The sequence below is a fragment of the Crotalus tigris genome, unplaced genomic scaffold (genome assembly GCF_016545835.1).
Source record: "Crotalus tigris isolate CLP2741 ecotype Arizona unplaced genomic scaffold, ASM1654583v1 scf7180000018563.1161478300:1536566, whole genome shotgun sequence".
Lineage (NCBI taxonomy): Eukaryota > Metazoa > Chordata > Lepidosauria > Squamata > Viperidae > Crotalus > Crotalus tigris.
The window spans coordinates 851,443-874,755 of NW_024097077.1; the positions used below are offsets into that span (position 1 = coordinate 851,443).

Below are 23,313 nucleotides of genomic sequence, written 5' to 3' on the forward strand. Positions count from 1 at the left end.
CCTGCTAAATGTTTGGCAACAGCTACGACACTGTTCCTGGTTAAGACTGCAAACTGCACAAAAACTACACGCTATTGTCCGTGTGTGTGTGTGTGTGTGTGTGTGTGTGTGTGTGTAAAACTCCGATATATTTTTGATTTTGTCTGTATTTTTTCAACATTATTTCCTCCTAGTTTATTTTTTACTTAGTTTTGCCTTAAGAGAAAAAAAAAAGAGAGAGATTGGTCTTTCGGCTTTTGGCTACTGATTTCCAACTTCATCCCTCTTTGCATTTCCTGCTCTCTGTGACCTGTTTCGTTTGGTTGTTAAATTTGGGCCTGTGTCAACAAGTACTTGGCCAAAGATTATTTCCCTTCAAGATTTGGAGACGCCGATCAGCAGCATCATTTCAAACTTTAGCTTTCAACTGATTTTGCTGCAGAATCGGCACCCAACCAAATTTCTACAGGATTCCTCCATGTTCCCTTCTCTGGGTGGCTTGGAGGGAGACACTCTCTTTCGGCTCCTGGAGAAGGGAACGCTTTGTACACCACTCTGAGTTCCTGAATAAAAAGAAGAATATAAAGATAATAAATAAATACAGCTATACTATAATCTGGGGACCAGAATAACTGGATCTAGGCAATCTCTTGCAACATCTTGCTGGTGCATTAACCCCCAGCACGAACAATCCCCAAAAAACCACAGCAAGCTCACACAGCCTCCCAAGGATTGTGTGTGTGTGTGTGTGTGTGTGTGTGTGTGTGAGAGAGAGAGAGAGAGAGAGAGATTAAGAATTAAAGCCGCAAGGATTCAGAGGTCTTTGCCAACTTGAATCCACTCAAGATTCACTCATCCTGTGAATCTCTGCAGCGTTCACTGGACTTGTGCAACAATGACAGAACCTGTTGAATGGCTTCCCAGCAGCTATCTCCATGCTTAGATTCTCATCTACTGTGCCAGGACAACAGAAAGCAAATAAGTCTCAGTGTTTCTTAATGCCAATAAGGAAATTATTGTCTAAAATAAAATGCAATTCAGTATCAACCAGGCAAGGGATCAACTGCTGGAGATAAACTTGGATTCCTATCTATTCTGCCTCCCGTCTGCTAAACTCAACAGTGACCAACTTCATTGTTCAAAGGAGGTTTGAAGTTTCCCTCTTTTCAGATGGAAACAAGCCGACACTTGCTCTCTGCTACTAACCAAGCGAGAACGCGGAAACCCGCGTCCATCCCAAACGAGTACTTGAAGTCTGATAGGCATTTCTGGAGATATTGCAAATCAAAAATCAAAACTGAAAATTTTACAATCCAAGTGAGATATTCACTTCAATCTACGAGTGCTTTAGACTTGTAGTCTTTCCTAAACATTCCTCAAAAACAATATTTTGATTTAATCATTCACAATCTCACACTTTCAAGATATCCTGCCGTGTGTTTTGTAGGATCAGGAAATGCAAGGATCGCTTTTCTTTAAAAAAAAAATAATCAAATTTATCTTTTCAATTTTGCAAGCTTGATGTTCTAGTTTTGTAACTTCATATCACCATGACCATCAGGCCTGTCTTCCACAATCCTGTCCTATTCGTCAGTTTAATATACAGAAGATCCCCGTGAGTGCTACATTATGGAGCTGTACTCTAAAAATGTCATCATCTCCTCTTGCAAAGTAATAATAATAATAACAATAATAATAAAGTTGGAAGGGACCTTGGAGGTCATCTAGTCCAACCCCCTGCTCAGGCAGGAAACCCTATACCATTTCCGACAAATGGCTGTCCAGTCTATTCTTAAAAACTTCCAGTATTGGAGCATTCACCACTTCTGGAGGCAGCTTGTTCCACTGGTTAATCATTCCAATTGCCAGGAAGTTTCTCCTTAGTTCTAGGTTACTTCTCTCCTTGATGAGTTTCCACCCGTTGCTTGTCCTGCCGTTAGGTGCCTTGGACAATAGCTTGACTCCCTCTTCTTTGGGGCAGCCCCCGAGATATTGGAACACTGCTATCATGTCCCCCCTCGTCCTTCTCTTCGTTAAACTAGAAATATCCAATTCCAGCAACTATTCCTTATAATATGCTTTATCCTCCAGCCCCCTAATCATCTTTGTTGCTCTTCTCTGCACTCTTTCCAGAAGAACCAGGATGAAAGTCCCTCCAATTAAAAGCTTCCTGTGGAACTGCTGAGTACACAACCCCACCATCAATAATCAACTACTGGGGGGGGGGGGGAAATCACTGTCCAACAGAGAGACTTGTAACTATCACACATTAAGCATTGGATGGAAATAAAGCACCACGCCAACAGCAATTCATCAGTGCTTACATCACACTTGTAAACTAAACCACATGGAGCATCGCACTGCCTCCCAGGAAGGAAAAACTGGATTCTGATGGAAAACCTCCTTCCACTCAATTTGCCAAGAGGTCTTAACCGCAAGTTGTCTGGAAGCAGAGGAGTCTCTTGACCACAGCTCCCCAGCCTTTTGGGCACCAGGGACTGCTTCCGTGGGGAGAGGTTTTTCCACGGACCGCAGGGTGCGTGGTTTTGTGTGCTGCCTGCATCCCGCCGATGGGGCTTTGCCTGTTTGTGCGGACCGGTTGCTGGGATGCCACGGCCCGGTACCAGTCCACGGCCCGGGGGTTGGGGACCCCTGGTCTACACGTATCTCGCCAGGAAGAGGATGCTTCCTTTTCTGGGGAGAGTTACTGTAGGCCAGTGTTTCCCAAACTTGACAATTTTAAGGCATGAGGACTTCAACTCCCAGAATTCCACAGCCAGCAACGCTGGCTGTGGAATTCTGGGAGTTGAAGTCCACATGCCTTAAAATTGTCAAGTTTGGGAAACACTGCTGTAGGCCACCCGTCAGACTCAAAAGCTAAAATGGGAAAGGTGAGGCTTGGAGAAGCCACCACTTCCCAGAGGAAGAGACACAAACACTCTTTACAAGCAGTCCTCCACTTACGGCCACTTGTTTAGTGACCGTTCAAAATTTCAACGGGCTGCAAAAAGTGGCATTTTTCAGTTACCACCGTTGCAGCATCCTCACGCCATGCGGTCAAAACGTGAGCACTGGGCAACAGGCACATGCAGGTAGTCCGCAACTTGACGGCCACAATTGAGCGCAACATTTCTGTTGCTAAGTGAGGCCTGAGTTTTGCCCCATTTTATGGCCTTTCTTGCCACCGTTGTTAAGCGAATCATTGCAATTAGTAAGTCAGCCACACGTTGTTGTTAAGTGAATCCGGCTGTCCCCGTTGACCTTGCTGGTTGGGATGTTGCGAAAGGGGATTGCGTGACCCCCTGGATGCCGCGACCGTCGCTAAGTATGAACCGGCTGCCAAGCGTCTGAATTTTGATCACGTGACCAGGGGGATACTAGAAAGGTCCTAAGTGTGAAAAAGGATCATGTCACTTTTCTCAGTGCCGTCTAACTTCCAACGGTCTCTAAATGAACGCCTTTCATTAGACCCCTGGAGCAACTGAAATGATAAAGGATTCCTACTTCCTGACAGTGAGGACAATTAACCAGTGGGACAGCCTGCCACCAGAAACCGTGGGCGCTCCATCACGGGAGGCTTTTAGGAACAGACTGCACATTCACCTGTCTGAGATGGTCTAGGTCAAGGGTAGGCCACCATGGCTCTTTTATGACTCGTGGACTTCGAATTCCTGAGCCAGCATGGGGAAACTATGGCCCCCTCATGACTGGTGGACTTGAACTCCCAGAATTCCTGAGCCAGCCACGCTGAGGGGAAAGGGAGAGGTTTCCAAGCTGAGCCAGGCTGGCTCAGGAATTCTGGGAGTTGAAGTCCACCAGTCATAAAAGAGCCAAGGTGGCCTACCCCTGCTCTAGGTTCTCCTGCTTGAGCAGGGGGCTGGACTAGAAGACCTCCAAGGTCCCTCCAGTTCTGTTCTATTCTTAAGGATTTAAATCAGGATAAGGCAAAGGGAAGAAAGCTAAAAAGAGGTTGGTTGTGCACATGTTGCGTACGGTTGCCAACTACAGTGTGTTACCAATCCATTGTGTTAGTCAAGAACACCTGAGAAAGCCTAGAGCAGTGGTTCTCAACCTGTGGGTCGGGACCCCATTTGGGGTCGAACGACCATTTCACGGGGGTCGCCAAACAGCGCAGTTCGCCATTTTTTTCCCCCTTTTCCTTAGCTGTGCTACTCCCTTTTATTCTATTGGCTTTTGAAAGCCAATAGAAGAGACTCTCTTGAATAGAGTCTCATTCTATTGGCTTTAAAAAGCCAATAGGAATTGTCCAGGCTGTCTCTGCCCTGCTGAGCCCGGCAAAAGTCCCATTCTGCAAACGGTGCTGCACCAGTTGAGTAGTCCTCGACTTATGACCAGTTGAGTAGTCCTTGACTTACGACCGGTTGGGGGTCACGACATTAAAAAGATTGAGAACCACTGGCCTAGAGAGATTTTCATTCTGCAGTCTTTGGCTCCAGCTTGGTGGGGTGTTATTTTGCCCCCTTGCAACTGAGCCTCTTCCGTGCATCCGATTGCTAAGCTGGCTACAGATCACAAAACCTTCTGCCTTTTTCATCAAATGGGTTATTCTGAGAAGGGGCTACCGTGCCCCTCCTGCCGTTTCTTTACAGAAATCCCCCCCTCCAGTTACCCAGGCAACAGTTGATTAGACAAAGAGGTCACCTCAGCTTCAATTAGGACATTTTCTCCAGAGATTTTCTTGGATATGTATGTACCCCTCATGCCATTTTATTCGGGTGCAAGCAATATTATGCAAAGAGTAGAAAAGGAGAGAAACGCGGAGCAAGCAAAGGAAATTAAGAGGAAGAAATAATAAAAAGGGAGAAAATCTAATTAAAGATAGTTTACACCAGCCACCTTCACGTATCTCACTATATCTGTCCATCCTTACAAACCATCTTCGCTGCCATTTCTGGAAATTATTTCATATGTTTACAATGTCCTTTGCATTTTATTTTATTTTTTCTGCCAGCTGCAAGCCCAGAAAATGCAAATTATGCCTTTGTTTGCACCCAGGAGAGGATATTGGCTGCAGTTCACGAAAGCTTCTTTTAATAAAAGGTGTTACTCAGAAAAGGTGTTACCAGACTCCTGGTTGTTATTATTTTTTGCAAACATTAGACTAACAAGGCTCTCCTCCCGCTCTGGTATTAATAATCTATTTGATAAATGAAGAATTGAAGCTTTAGGAGAGGCCATTCAAAAGATTTTGAAAAAGGGAGGCTTTCAAAAACAGGGAACCGACACCACTGATCTCAATACATCTCAAAAAGGACTGATCTCAATACATCTCAAAAAGGACTGATGGACACGTACCAACAAAATATAGTATAACCCTCTAGTTTCATAGACCCGTATATTTCCCCTGCCTTTAAGTAAGATCTCCTTCCCAGCTGTTCTGGCCCAATGCCATTATCTGAACCGCTAAAATTGAAAAGACATGTGGCCTTAAATGTAGGATAGTGCTCCATTAATTTAAAACAGTCAACCCACAGTTCAGTTTCACATAATGAAATACTCCCTTGCCACCTTAAGTGTACATCTTAATGCTCTTGGCACCTGCCAAGTTAAGTTTGAGGGATTCACAATGCTTTGGCCATTAGTCACGTTTCATAAATTGCATAATGCATGCAGGACTCTTCAGACACCCGAACCATTACCGCGAACAAGGAATATGTTGCATCTGAAAAGGAACGTCTGAAACACGGAATGCAGGTATGAACATTCAACGGCACTGCTTTATTCAAAGCAAGGCAACTTTTTGGAAAGAGGTAGAGCAGGGGTCCCCAAGCCCCAGGCTGTGGCCCATTACCCGGGCCTCACCTGCTTGAAACCGGGCCACCGGAGAAAAGGACAAGCAGGCATGAAGCTCCACTTTCTAGCTTGGAGGGGCCAGCCCAGTGGGGGGAGCATGAGTGGCAGGCATCATCTTATAAAACCCTTCTAAGATCTCCAAGAATTTTGTTGCAGCCCAAACCTGTAACAACCAAAAACTTCCTGACTTTCTTTTTTGCTGAACCCTCCAATTAAAATCTTTTGTTAAGATGCTTTGGCTTGGGGTTCAAAGCAAAATGTTGCTTCCATTTTTCTGCACCTGTTTTGTTAGATGTCCATTAACCATTCTGATTTTGAAATGCAAAGCTCTGTGTCACTTGCAGAGTTTAAAATTCACTGAGTCAGTTCCCCCCCCCGTCTCTTTGGAAGCTTTTCATAGACTAAAAGGCAGAATGAAATGAAATAGCCTTCAATTCACACATCAATGTCATACTTTGAACACCAAATGGACGTTTTCACCATTCTCTACTTAGCAGGTGGGACACCACATAGCAGCCTAATGGTCAGGAAACATCTCCACCTCAAAACGGGCTGTTCTGAAGTCAAGGCAAACATCTGGATGCTTGTTGACCCTCATCAGGAGCATTCTGGAGCCCCCAATGTCCTACCTCACCTCAAACCATAAGGCAACACTGGAACACTTCTGGCAAGGGGAGAATATCCATTTCTGAATCCAAAATGTCCATTTTGAGCTTGAAATGGGGCACTGGAAGCTAAAATGAGTTTTAAAAGATTTATAACTTAGATAGGTTAATCATTTATTTGTTCTACTTGCAATAGTACAGATTCTAATGTAAAACCACCATTAAACCCAACGATACGAAAATCAGAAATACAGTCAAGATTTCAGTCATCAACAATGAAAAATCTGTTTAAAGCCAATTTATCTCTCAATTGCTTGGCGTCAACAAAACCAATAAAGCCTGCCAAAATCTCTAGTTCAATCAATGTTGCTGGGTCCAAATTGTTACTGGGGGAAGATGAAAGCACGTCAGTTTCAGAGGCAGAGCGACGTTTGCATAATGCTTTTTCCCATTTCTCTCTGAAAATTAGCACTTATGTCATCAGCATGAAAAGAGGATGGTAGTGCCAAATTCCATCAGAGAGACTTATTATTCGGAGTGCAAGCTATTGTGCTGGAGCAAATACTGTAGAAAAAAGGAGGAACATGTCTTCTTAATATACTAACAACTAATAATTAATGAAATTGGCCCAGATAGAATTTTACTCTTTAGTCAATGCATACACACACCCTCACATACACACACACACAAAACTATTTCATATTCTGTCTTCACATTTTGTTCAAACATTCTCGTCTAAATAATAATTTATTACCATAAATGTAATGCCAGTTGGCTATCAATAACGCTGGGCAATTCACAACAAAGAAGCTAAATTAATAAAATACAATTAATTAAATTAAATGTATTAAATTATTGAAGTAATTAAATTAAAAAAACCAAGGTAAAATTAAGTTATAGAATAATTACATTATTTCTGCAATAGTTACAACTATTAGATACAGTAAGTATCTAAGCAAAGAAAACAGATTGGCATTTTTATTTATGCACAGTTCGCTTTTATGAGGTCAAAATAGTTGGACATATTCTATTGTATGGTGGCTATTATAGGAATTTGCTATAAACTTAAACATTGATTTAAGAGAACTATTGGGATAGAAACTGCTAAATCTCAAATTACATCATTGGTGACCATTTCCATCATCCACATCATGATAAAAAGGGATAGAAATATCGTGACGTGCATCATTTGTCTCATAACGTCACGGTGGAAATCTCACAAATTGCCACAAATGGTGTAAAATTACTGTAAATGTAGCTGTCCCGTCCAGAGTCCTTTGGATGCTACAGCCTTGTCTGCTATTTCAGGCTCATGTCTTGACAGAAAGTTGATATTTGAGTCCCAAGACCACTTCACTGGAGATTTTATTAATATGAGATTTCATCAGAAGCGTATTTTAGCAAATTTCTTGAGTCCCCTAATGGAGCCTTAATACAGGGGTTCTCAAGCTTGGCCACTTTAAGACTTGTGGACTTCAATTCCCAGAATTCCTCAGCCGAGGAATTCTGGGAATTGAAGTCCACAAGTCTTAAAGTGGCCAAGCTTGAGAACCCCTGCCTTAATAGAATCTACATCGGTGTTTCTCACACGATAGCGCTTGAAGATCTGACAACTTCAACTCCCAGAATTCCCCAGCCAAAATGGCTGGCTAGGGAATTCTGGGAGTTGAGGTCCACACATCTTCAAGCAGCCAAACTGAGAAACACTGACCTACACACTAGCAAAATTTTGCAGAATAGCCCATGGGACGAAGCAAGAAACTAGGAGTCCCCACTAAGACTCAGCAGCCAGCTATCTCTCCATCATTTCACCCACTTATTAACTCCTTCATTAAGTTAAAAATCAGGAAGAGTCTGGTTGCACCTTTTCCGACAAACAAGTTTTATTAAAAGGCAGAAGTTTTGGTCAGCTGAAGAAACTCATGAAAGTGTGTGCCTTTTAATAAAATGCATTAGTCAGAAAAGTGGCAACCAGAAGACTCCTGATTTCTAGTTCTCCTACACTAATGCTGCTCTCCTCCTACAGTTTCATTAAGTTAATAACTGTTTTAGAATTTTTCTTTACTGGGCGGATTTTTTAATGTTTGTGGGCTATTTTAAGTGGTTGGCTTTTTGCCCTAATAAAGAATTACTTCATTCATTCATTAGGTTAGCTTCCATTCTTACATAATTATAGCTGTTTCCTGCAATGTTTAGCCAAAAGGCGTTCAAATCTAGTTCAAATGTACTGTTATTACATTATTATGTACACATCATTTGCAGGGTTCTCTCACTGCATTACGCCAAAGACAACTAAGCTAGAAAAAGTTAAATCCTCCCCCTATAGCAATGGTTCTCAACCGGTGGGTCGGGACCCCATTTGGGGTCGAATGACCATTTCACGGGAGTCGCCAAACAACGCAGTCCGCCATTTCCCCCCCCCCCCTTTTCCTTAGCTGTGCTACTCCCTTTTATTCTATTGGCTTTTGAAAGCCAATAGAATAGACTCTCTTGAATAGAGTTTAATTCTATTGGCTTTCCAAAGCCAATAGGAATTGTCCAGGCTGTCCCTGCCCTGCTGAGCCCGCCAAAAGTCCCACTCTGCAAACGGTGCTGCACCAGTTGAGTAGTCCTCGACTTACAACCAGTTGAGTAGTCCTCGACTTACGACCGGTTGGGGGGTCACGGCATTAAAAAGGTTGAGAACCACTGCCCTATGGGCTCCGCTGTCTTTTTCCAATGGGGCAGCCGGTTGGACAGCGACATTTTTCATTTCCACGTGCAATAAACCACACGGCGTCCAGAGAACAATGAACCGCAGATAATCCTCATGGCCATTCATTTAGTGATCATTCAAATGGTGCTGGAAAAAGGGACTCATGACCAGTTATCACACATGTGACAGTTGCAGCATCTCCGTAAGTCGTGTGATCAAACCTCGGGCACTTGCGGTGGTCCTGGGGTCATGCAACCCCCACCAGCAGCCTCCCCAACCAGCTTCCGACAAGCTTCTGAGCTTGGTTGCTTTCATTAACCAACCAGGTAATATCACCAGTGCTAATGACTGTGACTTGCTCCCTGTTTATACACAGCAGGTGTCTTCAAACTTGGCCCTTTTATGACTTGTGGACTTCAACTCCCAGAATTCCTCAGCCAGGCACGCGTGCCTGGCTGAGGAATTCTGGGAGTTGAAGTCCACAAGTCATAAAAGGGCCAAGTTTGAAGACACCTGATATTCTCTGTTTTGTATAAACTCAGAACTACTGCATAACAGAGTCGGAAGGGACCTTGGAGGCCCCACTTTGCTCAAGCAGGACATCCTGGAGCCTTCCAGACAAATGGATGGTCCAGTCTCTTCTTAAAAGCTTCCAATGATGGAGCACCCATAACTTCTGGAGGCAGGCTGTTCCACTGCTTAATTGATCTCACTGTCAGCAAATTTCTCCTTGGTTCTAGGTTGCTTCTTGCCTGGATTGGTTCCCATCCGTTGCTCTCCATCCGTCCTCCCACTCTCATCATTGCAAAGTCAATGGGGAAGCCAGATTCACTTAACAACTGCATGACTCACTTAACAACTGTGACAAAAAGGGTCATAAAATGATGTGCAGCTCGCTAAACAACTGCCTCGCCTAGCAACAGAAATTTTGGCCTCAATTGTGTTCATCAGTTGAGGTCAACTTGTATAATTAGAATAAAATGAACCAGGATTTGGTCCACTTCTTTCCATATGCAGGCAGTGCAGATTTTATAAATCTTATCTAGATTTTTTATATATATATAATGTTGGCAGGTGATGTGAGCCATCTGAAGTTACTTTGGTAAAACTTCAAACCCAAAATCAGACAAGGGGTCTGATTTCCAAATCACTGGATTTTTTTTTCTCTAGAGGAAAATAGAAATGCTTTAGGAAAATGAAATATATCCCGTTTGTTTGTATGGTGCTCATCGTGGATCTGAGTTCTATGGGCAACTTTAAGAAGTCGGAATACCTCCGTTTAATCTATAAAATCATCAGGTCTGGTTTATGTGTTTTGATGTGAAAGGGCAATTTACTTCAAAAGTAATTACATTTACTAAATGAATTTACTTTACAAGAGCTTTTCATTCTTACTACAGATGGAACTGTAGGCTGTAGAATCCCAGGACAACAAAGATTTTCATGTTTTGTTCATTTCATAAGAGAACAAAATAAAAGTGGACCGAAAAAGTAAGAAAACCATTAAAATAATAAAAATCAGAATGATGACTTATAATTGTAGACACTTCCATATGTGCACATTTTTAGGGGAAAAAAACAGCTGTGGAGATAGGGAAAAAAACCAACGAGATTCATTGCATCAATGTTTTGTTTCCCAAGATCATTTGTTTGGTCTCAATTTCCTAAATTATCATTACCATCAGCAGTTTCTGCCTTTTCCCAGGAATGAGATTTAATCCTGGAAATTTCCCATTTTGAAAATTGAAACTTTGCTCAACTTAACTCCTCCGTTCTCTATTCTTTTTTACATGTTATCCCTTGGGCACAAGAAATAAAGTTCTTGTACTAAAAAGCAATTGTTATTTTATATTAAAATTACTACAGTATTACACATGGGGAGAATAAAAGATACCAATATAAAAAATTAAAATTTTAAGATCGACCTTAGCTTCCCATAGTAGCCATCGTATCAGCCATTCTCACTGACTACTCACAGCATGTACTGATAATGGTAGATAAACTACTAGTCACCAAAAGCTTATCCGAAATAAATATTAATAATAAATACCATTGTGTCACTTACAATGTTTAATACAGGAAGTCCTCAACTTATAACCACAATTGAGCCCAAAATTTCCATTGGTAAGCAGGAGTTGTTAAGTGAATTTTGCCCCATTGTTAAGAGAATCACTACACTCAAGTTACTAACACGGTTGTTAAGTGTATCTGACTTCCTCTTTGACTTTGCTTGTCTGAAGATCGCAAAAGGGAATCATGTGACCACAGGACATCGCAACCCTCATAAGTACATGCCAGTTGCCGAGCCTCTGAATTTTGATCATGTGACCACAGGGAGGCTGCAACGGCTGTTAAGTCCAGAAAATGTCCATAAGTCACTTTTTTCAATCACTGTAACTTCAGTCACTAAATGAATGGTTGCAATTGAGGACTATATGTATCTGCAACATATTCTAGATATTTTTAAGGTAAAAATGGTCAATATTTCATTAATTCCTTTTGCCAACTGAATCTATTACATCCTTTTGAAAAGTACAGGCTGTAATTAAAATCCTAACAATGTATAAATATTACCATAAGATCAAAAGTTACAGCAAATTCTATTCAACATACTGAAGATCTATTCTGATTTAAGTTTCACAACTTGAATATTACATTCTCGTGTTAAGACAAACTGAAATTTTGGACCGTGATACTGGCTTGTATATAGAATTATAATCCAAAAATGCTTTCCAAGCCAAGTTAAATTCTGAGTCCAATTAAGTAAATTTTGGACTGAGAGGCACGCCGTTAACTTAATTAGCTGTTCTTTTACAGACAGAATTGTATATGCTTTCCAGTAGAAAGCACTGGGTATCCTTGGAAGAGTCAACGCTAGCACAGTATACTTTGTGGGAATACAGGACTTAGTGATATTTAACTTAAAAACCACATTCTGGAAAACAAATGTAACTTTTAGAATTTCTTTTACTCTAGTATAAATCATTTTCCGAAACTGCTGAGTTTTGAAACATCACTACCAAATCTGAAAAAAAAAAAAATCGTCTTATTCAAGAAATAGGTCCTTAATTCATAGAGTTAAACCAGTGTTTCCCAAACTTGACAATTTTAAGGCATGAGGACTTCAACTCCCAGAATTCCACAGCCAGCAACGCTGGCTGTGGAATTCTGGGAGTTGAAGTCCACATGCCTTAAAATTGTCAAGTTTGGGAAACACTGAGTTAAACATTCACGATGAACTGTGTTAACATTATAGTCAAAATTCATTTTAAACGAGATTCCCTTTTCAAAAGGGGCTGCCAAAGGAACTGAAATCTAAATCGTTTCCAAACGTGTTTTAGGTATCCTAAGCAAACCCCCCCCCCAAGCGTTTCCATCAGATGAAAGAGACAGATTTGCTGAGATCTCTAATTAGCCAACGGCCAATTTCAGGAATGACCCATCTAGGCATTCAAGAGGAACAAGAAGAAGGGAGGAAGTGAATAATTTGCCACACGAGCCGTCACCTCCTTATTGTGTTCACATTTTGCACGCTTTTATCTCCCTCAGGGAGCTGCCATTATAAAAACCTACCTCATAAACAGGTAAAACGGAGCTTTCCAATTTCATACACCACCTACGTTTAAACACACACCTCCAAGTAGCAAGCTACCTTGGGTGGCTGCATCAAACAACCAGTTGAATTCCAAAACAGCAAACCAGTGTGCCTTAAATTAGATAGTGAAACACATTCCTTGATACGATGCTACCAGCCTGTGAGTAGTTATATTGCCCAATGATAAGGGCTTTTTTTTCAAGTAAGGAGAGATCTTCTTCTAAAACAGGGCTCCTCAAACTTGCCCACTTTAAGACTTGTGGACTTCAACTCCCAGAATTCCTCAACCAGCGTGGCTGGCTGAGGAATTCTGGGAGTTGAAGTCCACAAGTCATCAAAGGGCCAAGTCTCAAGACCCCTGACCCCACACCATGAAGTAGCAAATGCCACAGAGTAAAACTCTGCGCTATCCAGGCCTGCTCTCGTCTGGCAAGTGCCATTGTGGCACCACTGAATCTTAGATACGCCACCAACTCAGTTCCAGGTCAAGAGGTTTAGACCCCCATGCTCAGAAGCAAACCAGTCTGCAACCAGCTGATGGATAGAGCTCTGGAACGTGATTCAGCCTCTAATTTCCAGCCCTTCATTTGCCAACATTCGGCCTGTGTGTTGTTGAAGTGATGTTAGGCTCCCTTGAGGCATCTTACTAATAATCCATTCATAGGATATCTCTGCTTTGTTGAGTTTTACTATCACCCTAGAAATCACGATAGGCAGTGTTTCTCAACCTTGACCATTTTAAGGCATGTAGACTTCAACTCCCAGAATTCCACAGCCAGCATTGGCTGGCTGTGGAATTCTGGGAGTTGAAGTCCACATGCCTTAAAATGGTCAAGGTTGAGAAACACTGCCTATCGTGATTTCTTTTTCCCACAACTGCAGGTCCACTTTTTCCCCATCAACCAAGTGTTGGTTGCGAGAAGAATTGACCAACTGGCTTCACATCCAAGCCTGACATCGCGGCTGAGAGAGTACATATTCTTGAAGTTCTCCAGCTAATTTTAGCCACTTTTTTTTTTAAAAAAGTAAGTCTAAGAGAGGATGGGGAAGTGGACACATCCTCCAAAAAAATGTTTTGGAGGTTCACCTACACACGCGTCCTCTTCTACCTATTGGACAAAGCATATTCCAAGGACGGGGGTGCCCCCAGAGAGTGGACCTTTCTTGAGACATACTTCCGACTGCAAGCTGCAGCTTCCATCATCCAATGTTGATCATTTTTCGAAGCACAGAGAAAATTGAAGCCTCTCCCTTGCCGAATGAAAAGCATTTATGAGTTACACATTCAAACGTCTTGGATTATATTGTTAAATTATATAAGAAATAGAATGAAGATGTGAGTCATTTTTTTAAAAAAAAAAACATCAACCAAGTAAACATTATAAGTAACCTGCACTGCAAAAAGGGGAGGAAATAGACAAAGATTCTGTTTTCTTGGGGGAAAAAAATCACCAGATTTTGAGTTTAAAACCAGCAAATTACCTGGTTTGAGTTTAAACTCAGCATCTTTTGATACAATCTTCAAATTGAGGCCTTGATGCGTGTCTCAAATGTATCTGGGAAAATGTGGTGTCCAGGGACCTGTACATATTTGATCTGATAAAACCCTTGCGGAAATAAAAATATTCAAGCGAGTGTGAGAAAAAAAAACATCCTGTGATTGAAATGCTTGGCTATAATCCACATTTTACTGTTACCAGGACAGCCTGATTCAACTTGTGATTTATCAACAATTCAAGCATGGGCTAGATATAGCTATTTTAGTTTTAAAAATTCAAAATCCCTCAGATTACAAGTCTTCCCTAGAACAGGAAGATGGTGTGTAAGAGGCTGAATCCCAAAGAAAGAAGCTGTACAATTTTTCATGTAAGATTATAAATGGTTTCGGCTCCGTTTTAATTCGTATTTAAACAAAAAAATTAGTCCGTGGAAATCCTATACGGAATCATTCTTACGCGAAAGTGCCAGTTGGGGTTCATTTAACAATTCTGGAATGGGAACAAGCAATTAAATCTTTTCCTAAGCAATTCTCCCCCCCCCCCAATATGTCAGGATTACAAGTCCCAGAATTCCCTTTTATTCTGCTGGCAGAGAATTCTGGGACTTGCCGTTCCAACATTATATGAAGGACATCAAGTTGGAAAAAAAAGAACAGTTTTCTTCCCCACCTCTAAGACAATCAACTTCCAACCTATATTTGGTTTCCCACTGTATTTTGAGCCATAATGTGGTTTGTCTGGTTTTAGCTTGTCAGACATGAAGAGTCAAGACCACGTGCCAAGTTCCAGTTAAGCTGATTTATTGCTTACGCCTATAGACAAGAATTTAGTCAACCAAGGGCCAGCACTAAATTGGCATTTGGTAAGAGTCAACGGAATTCAAGAGGAGTTGGACTTAGACCCTTTGCAGGAACTTAACTCTTCTAGGCTGATTACTTTCTTGATTCCGCCCGCAGGCTCTGCCTGGCCTTCTGCTACCTCAGTCCAATGAGTACTACGAATTATAAGCTTTGATGTATAGCTTATGTAATATATAAATCATCCTTTATGAACTGCTTAACCACCCATGATTAATTCTGGGCTAACCTACTCAACATGTCACCTCTATACCTCAGAAAGATAGGAATCTGGATTATAATGTGAATTCCTTTGGATCCTTGAAAATAATGAGAACTTCAAACGTTCGCCTCAGCCCTCCTGTCCAAAATTAGACAAAGGAAACAGCTTTAAACAATTTCCATTTGGACTTCTGCAATCTTAACTCCGCAGATCAAATCAATCGAGCTTCAGATGACTGACTAGCTCAAGCCAATTTTTTTTTTTAAGAGGAGCCGCAAATTCAGAGCAGCCTTCGTTTCCTTTTCGAACAAGTAAACATTGGTTCCAGCGTAGAACCATAATAGGAAATGGAAAAAGAAAATATTTAACAGCTCAGTTCAGGCTGCCATTCTAAATGTTCAGTGTTCCTCAATTCGATCCCATCCAGATGGGCTCAATTACCACTTTTCATTGTGAGCATCACCGACTAGGAAAAGCCGGATTTTGTAGCGGTGTAAACTTGGAGAGGGTGACACTATAATATGGCAGGTTACAGGACACTTGACAATTAAAAGGTAATTATTATCAACAGTCCCAACTTACATGCAGAAAAGAAAATGCAATATGTAAGATAATCTTGGAGGGGAAAAAGGGTCTGCCATTTAAATTTAGAAAGCGCTAGGTGACTTATGCGTTTAATATTTATACTGGGCTTTAGCTAGCAATACTAAACCTTAATATACAGATGAAAAATGTGATGCAAAGACTTTTTTCAAATGCCATTTACACGCTTCCCAGCAAGATCTTTGCATAATTTCACTGAGCATTTTCACACTGAGAAATTCAGGCCACTCCCTTCTTAAAATAGACTTTTTTGGTCTCCGGGCATCACACAACAGCATGATCACAACTGACAGCAGTGAGTTTTAGTTTTTATACACTGGCATCTGCACAGATGGGAATGCTGAACACTAAAATTTGCCTTTGGGCTGGATGGTGGGTTTGGAAACTTGGCTTTCTTCCTTGTCACTCTCCCCCCCCCCGCCGCTTTCAATCTTAAGTAGGCCCCAACTGGGAACCCGAATAAGCCAAGTATGGCTTAGCATTACACCAGCCATGATCCCAATTGTAAGCAGGAGCAGAAATATACAGTAGTTGCACTGTGTAGATCAGCGTTTCCTAGCCTTGGACTCTCTAAGATATGCGGGCTTCAATTCTCAGAATTCCCGATGCTTGGGAAACGAGGCGGAACACGAGTAAATATTCCCACTGCTGGCTCTCCAAATGTAAGCCAGGATTTGCAGCACGGTTGCCCCCATGGGGCGAGAGCGACAGCGCAAGCCTCCATGTGAAGAAGAGGAAGACTATTCAAGTGAGAAGCCAACAAACCAGCATGTGACCAAAGAATAAAAGCTTTACAGAGCCACTCTTCTCTCTGCCTAACTCACACAAACACATCACTGCCTCTTGCTGCTATGCAATCTACCTACCCAGTACGGAAGTGAACTGAGTATTTCCCAATAGGCAAGACAAGGACCCCAGTGCAAAACGGAGACTGGAGAATATAGCAGAGTCATGTAAAGGGTCCTGCAATGAAAGGAAATCAGCAAATCTCTCTGAAAACAATGCTAAGGAGAGTAATTAATCAAGTAATTACAGGTTGTCCTCAACTCACGACCACAACTAAGCCCAGCATTTTTGTTGCTAAGTGAGACATTTGTTAAGTAGGTTCTAATAAACAATCTTATACCCTGAAAAATTAAGAGAGGTCAGTGTCTTTCCATCAAGAGTCGAAGTCCACGAGTCATAAAAGAGCCAAGGTTGCCTACCCCGGGAACATCACGTGACGGACAGCTCTGTATTCAGTCTCATTCTTATGTGCATTCATGCACAAACAGACAGACACACAATCCAATATTAGGACTTTTGAGAGCAGGATGCTGATGCGAAGATATCTGGCATATAAGTTAAATAAATAAATAAGCAATCAAGCAGGATTAAAATAGTCCAAGCACACATTTTATCCAAGGACCAAAATAAGAATTACGATGGCTCCATAACAACACTAGAATGTTTGTTGATAGAGATGTGGAAGTGTGGAAGTGACGTTCTTGTTCAAGTGTTTATAGTAATGTTATATTATTTAGTTAATTTACAGTAGCTGCCCAACTCAACTGTTTATTACAATCATAATCCAACATAGCCACCCACCTCAAACACAGACACTGGATGGCTTACAATAACCAACAGATATTTATATTTATTTGTTTTTTTATTCTCACCTTTATTTATTTTTAATAAACAACTCAAGGCGGTGAACATATCTAACGCTCCTTCTTCTTCCTATTTTCCCCATAGCAGTAACCCTCGAGATAAACACAAATGTATTAAAATTAAAACAAACTTCTTGTGGTTCTTCTGGAGATGGAAAAGACTGCTGATGCTTGATGAGGATGAAAGGGAGGGAGGTGGCCAATGACCAAAGTGCTGAACGTCCAAGAACGTTCTCAATGTTCTCCTTCCAGCCAAAAGTCATGCAGAAAAAATTCAGCTGGTTCTGCCAGTTCATCTCTAGATCTGACTTCTTCCTGGCAATGTTTTCTGGAGGAAGCAGTGAATTCCAGTAATTTGGGAGGCTCTGGAGAAATCCAGAGACCATGACTTGAAAAAGAGACTGTTTCCATACTCCCAGGATCATCACAGGGGCTTAGACACCAAAATTGGTTTATATGGCCATTTTAGGGGAAAGGTCTGCACCCCCTAGGTAAGCGCCCAATGAGGCAGAAATCTCAAGGCTGAGTAGACTAGTGTTTCTCAAGCTTGACCATTTTAAGATGTGTGGACTTCATTTCCCAGAATTCCCCAACCAGCCTGAGCTAGAAGACCAAAGCACAAAATGTGTGAACAAGGTCTGGATCTACCTTCTAGAGTTTTAACGTGAAAAACTTTTTTAAATGGGGAAGCGGTAAAAGACATCAAACCAAGAGTTGCATAGCAAGGTTCTCCTTCGTCTTCAGCAGGATCTCCAAACTTAGCAACTTTAAGACTTGTAGACCAACTCCATGCTGGTTGGGGAATTCTGAGAGTTGAAGACCACAGGTGTTATGTTAAAGTTGCCAAGTCTGCAGAGACCCCTCTCCTGTAGGGGTGAAACACTTAAAATGGAGAAATGGCATTTATTACACTGAAGCAAAACACGCTTCGCTAGGGAAGCTGCTACAAAAGAAAAGTTATTCTAATTCAGGACTGAAAATTTCCATTGAACAGAAATACACTGGATTTGCACTGCCACTAGATTAAATTCTTTCCCAGAAAGCTATTAAGTAAAAAAAAAAAAAAATCCAGTAAACCAATTCACTTCAGCCAAGAAGAGTTCATCTGTTATATGACAAAATGCAGAATGTTGCTTGTTCTTTAGACGACCTTACTTTTTTATTAGCTTCTCGAATCTGAAGGGAACTTCCTGGATTTTAAATGAAGCTTTCAAACTTTAAAACACATTTAATTAAAGTCACTATTCCATTCTGTCTTTTATTCTAATCCTGTATTGTTATCCTGAGGCCCACTGTTTTATAATTGCTTTTAGAAGAAAAATAGGTTTGATTTGATTAGGCAAAAAATACAAATACATGGGTGGGGGAGGGGCTGCTGCTGCTGCTGCATGCATCGTGTCAGAGGCCCCCAACTTTTGGGGCACCAGGGACTGGTTCCGTGGAGAGGGGTTTTCCCGTGGACCAGAGGGTGTGTGGTTGTGTGTGCTGCCTGCATCCCGCGGATGGGGCTTTGCCTGTTTGTGCGGGCAGGTTGATGGCATGCCGCGGCCCGGTACCAATCCACAGACTGGGGGTTGGGGACCCCTGCATTGTGTGATGTCACTGCATAAACGATGTAAGTTATGCAAATAGTCTTCTGTGTTGACATTATGTTGCATTAAGGCCATCCTGCTGCAATTACAAATGAAATTCATAAGATCATAAGACTACTATAGATGGGGATGGATGAGTTCATACTGTACTGAGTAAGCCTTAACATGGTTTGGTTTTGGCTAAACTGTTGTGAATGTAGCTCACTGTGGTTTATTCAATCAAACATGTTTAATCAGACCAGTAATGTGGCAGTCACCCTTGAGAATCAGATCTCATTTACTAAATAAGAACTATGAACATATTCATTTTGATCAACACAACTCAGTAACTGGAATTATTTAGATAAAATCTGGACATAAACCAACTTCATTACTACTGGTAAGGAAGCTGAACTCAATTCAAAGGCAACGGTGCCTTTTTAGTGACAACACTCTAGTGCAGTGTTTCCCAAACTTGACAATTTTAAGGCATGTGGACTTCAACTCCCAGAATTCCACAGCCAGCAATGCTGGCTGTGGAATTCTGGGAGTTGAAGTCCACATGCCTTAAAATTGTCAAGTTTGGGAAACACTGCTCTAGTGGCCTTCTCAAAAATATTAAGTAGGTCAGATCAAGGTATAACTTTGGATGAGAGACACCGACTAGTGCAACGTATCTCAACCTTGGCAACTTTAAGACATGGGAACTTCAACTCCCAGAATTCTCCAGCCAGTATGGCTGGCTGAGGAATTCTGGGAATTGAAGTCCCCGTAGGTTGAGATGCATTGCACTCGGATATCCCTTGGATAAAGACAAAACAGGAAATTTCAGACTTGGCCTTTTCTCCTCCCTTTTCCCTCGGGGCAGGGAAGTGGGGAATGTAGTAGTAGCAAAAAGGAGAACTAAGGCCCTTCTGCATAATCCCACTGAATTACAGGAACTGACAGATCAGATGAACTCTACTGGTTTAGGATAATGCCAGAGTATGGTCCAGGCAGGCCAACTCCCATTTGTTTTTCAACAGGGTGAATCAACTGAACTTGGGACCAGAAATGTCAGGAAATTTAAAAGCATCTCACTCGCCACCCTGGCCCGCCCAGGCCCCACCTTCAGGGCTGTGATGAAGGATAAATCTCCCCTGCTCCAGGAACACGTCTATTTCACTTATCTTAGGAAAGGCCATCCTAATATTGGTAGTGGATAGAAGCCGGCCCTGAAGCAGGAAATAAACTTTGTTCATTTCCTCCTTTGTTTGCTTGATAAGCTCCTTTGAGCCACAATTGATTTCATTTACTTCTCTTTCCTGAGTGATTTCTATTTAATAAAAGAATTGAATCCTGGCTTTGAGTGGGTGGGGTGGGGGGTAGGGAGAGTGGAGGACCAAGTCCGGACCACAAATGACCCCAAAATTTCCTTTGTTAAGCGAGACAGTTGATAAGTGAGTTTTACCCCATTTTACAACCATTCTTGACACAATTGTGAATCAGTGAATCATTGCAAGTTGTTAAATTAGTAACAAGGCTAAATGAATCTGGATTCCCCCATTGGCTTAGCTTGTCAGAAGGTCACAAAAGGGGATCATGTGACCCCAGGACACTGCGACCGTCATAAATGGTCATAAGTCACTTTTTCAATGTCATAAATCTGAATGGTCACTAAATGACTAGTTCTAAGTAGACAAAACTAGATATAGCTGGACACCCAACTTTTCAGGTACCAAATTATGCTCGAAAACCCATTTAAAGGCTCGCCTTATTTTTTTAAAAAAACTCCCCCACACAGACTTTCCTTCTCTCCCTAGACTTTTTGAGAAAAGATGCCAATATTGTTTTAAATACTAAAAAGCTTTGCAGAGGCCCATGTGTAAGGCCCAGGAGAAACCATGAAAAAAAAAGATATTAAAAAGACCACGCTTTTTTACTGCAAAAAAAAAGAGGTTGCTAAAGCAAAAGCTACCCCTTTTGTGGAAACTTTGTGAACAGCGAAACCCAGAGTTGTGCAAGGAATATTGCTTGATTAAATGCTGCCATGATATAATAAGCAACCTATATATTCACTTTTTACTTCTGAGCAAAGAAAGCATGCAGCGTGGATTTTTAAGATGTATTTATTTTTGCTTTGGAACTCTTTCCACTAAATATGAGTGATGACATCATTTCCAGAAGAAAAAAAGAATTTGGGTACAGCTCAGAAGCATCTTATTCTGTGAAAAAACAGACTGAGCAAAATCATGCCTATCCTTACACAGACTAAAGATGACAACCTATTAATCTGCAAGCTAATGAGGTCATACAGCCTTCTAACTATAGAGGAGCAAAACATTAGAAGTCTCTACTACAGTACTCAGAAAACAGCCTTGCAACTCTCAAACTAGAAAAAAATCTTGCTTTGATAAGTATTTCCTTTCCTTCAACAGGGCCTGCCCATAGAAAGCAATCCAAAGTAAACAAAACAATGGTTTTGAGCTCCTGAAATGGAGCTGAACCATTCACTTCTCACTCTTAAGTTGACTACATATGGGCAGCCCATGATTTATGGAAAGGGGGGGGGGAATCCCCAGTCACTACCACTGAGTGATTGTTGTGCAATCCTAACTGTATAAAGAAGGTATTATGTGATAGTTCATAACATAAAGCATTTCTGGTAAACTGTGCTGCACTGCCTAGAACCACACAGGAAAAGAAGGCAGAAACAATTTAAAAGTGGAGCCTTCAAACTACACTTGATATTGAAAAAATATTGAATGAAAATCAATTATTGAACTGAAAAATAGCCACTTTGGTTTGGTAGTGAAGGCATCAGGCTAAAAAGCAGGAAATGGCGAGTTCTAGTCCTGCCTTAAGTGTGAAAAAGCAGCTGGGTGGCTTTCTCACAGCCCAGCCCACCTCAAAGGGGGGTTGTTCTGAGGAAAATAAGAGAAAGGAGTATTAAGCATGTTTGCTTTTTATTTATAAAAAAATAAAGGTGAACTATAAATAAATATATTTTAGCAATCCCATTACGAGAGCTGTTTTTTTCACGAACCACAAGTACTAAAATTGCTGGTAACCACCTCTCCTTAACATTTTTTTAAGGGTGGGAATCTCACGGTACATGTTAGTATATTTCAGCCAAACAAATTATAGGCATGTCGAAATCAAGTTCTTTGGGCGTGAAACAACACAAGCTATCCTCCAGGGAAATGCAAATTAAAACATAATGGGATTTTTTTTAAAATAAAATAAAATAATGTTCACTACTTGTAGATGGGCCTCAATGATTAGAGAAGACTAATCGGTAAAACACAAGTAAAAAAAGGTTTTCAAATGCAGGCACTCGCGGGTTTAAAAGATCCAGAAATGCCTTTTTAGCAATTCTTCGGTTTGTCTTCCACTACAGTCCTCAACTAGCTTAATTCAGCAGCAATTCAGACAATTTTAGCCAAAGGTAATTCTGAACCAACAACCATCAGCAGAGTTTAGGACCAAATAACGTTAAGGTCCCTCAATCCTATCAACTTTGGACAGATTTTATGATTACCTCCATGGCCATAGACTAGATTACTTTAGATCAGGGGTCTTCAAACTTGGCCCTTTTGTGACTGGTGGACTTCAACTCCCAGAATTCCTCAGCCAGCAAAACTGGCTGAGGAATTCTGGGAGTTGAAGTCCACCAGTCACAAAAGGGCCAAGTTTGAAGACCCCTGCTTTAAATATATGGTGAATGTTTACATGCAACTATTACTTTTAGAAGGGTGTTTTGGTTTTTTTTTTTGCACTTTTCGTATCCTTTTTCCCTCTCTGCCTCGTGGACTTATCATGTTCAGGTGGTTACTTGATGTTCGTTGATCACCTTTCAATCAAACCCCCGGGATTCAAGCCAGCGCGGCCGAACGGGCGGCCTTCCTCCCGGGCAGCCGCGGCGGCGGAGCGGGCCGCAAGGCCGCCCAATGCCAGCCTGGATTCGGTGGCGTTTCCGCCTCCCTCAAAACGGGCGAAGGGAGTCGGGGAAGGGGAGAAGCCCTCGGGGGGTCCCCCAAAAGAGCCCCCCCCCAATGACGCCCTTCCCGGTGGGAAGGAGTCGCGGCGTCCGAGGCCCCTGAAGAACCTCGAAGCCGCCGGCTGGTCCGAGGGGGGCGCCGCGATCGGGTCTTTCCCCCCCCGCAAATCCGGACCGGCAAGGAGCCCCTCGGCCGTCGGGGAGGGGGGCTGCGGGGGGCTGACCCCCTCTTCCGCCCTTCCGCCCGGGGACCCCGCAAAGCCCG

General features: G+C 41.9%; 1 protein-coding gene across 1 annotated transcript in view; it reads right to left on the reverse strand.

Annotated features, from left to right (window-relative positions):
- The window catches only part of ETV6 (ETS variant transcription factor 6), an 81,161-nt gene that overhangs the window by 56,985 nt on the left and 863 nt on the right, over nt 1–23,313 (reverse strand). The gene's annotated exons all lie outside the window — the stretch shown is intronic.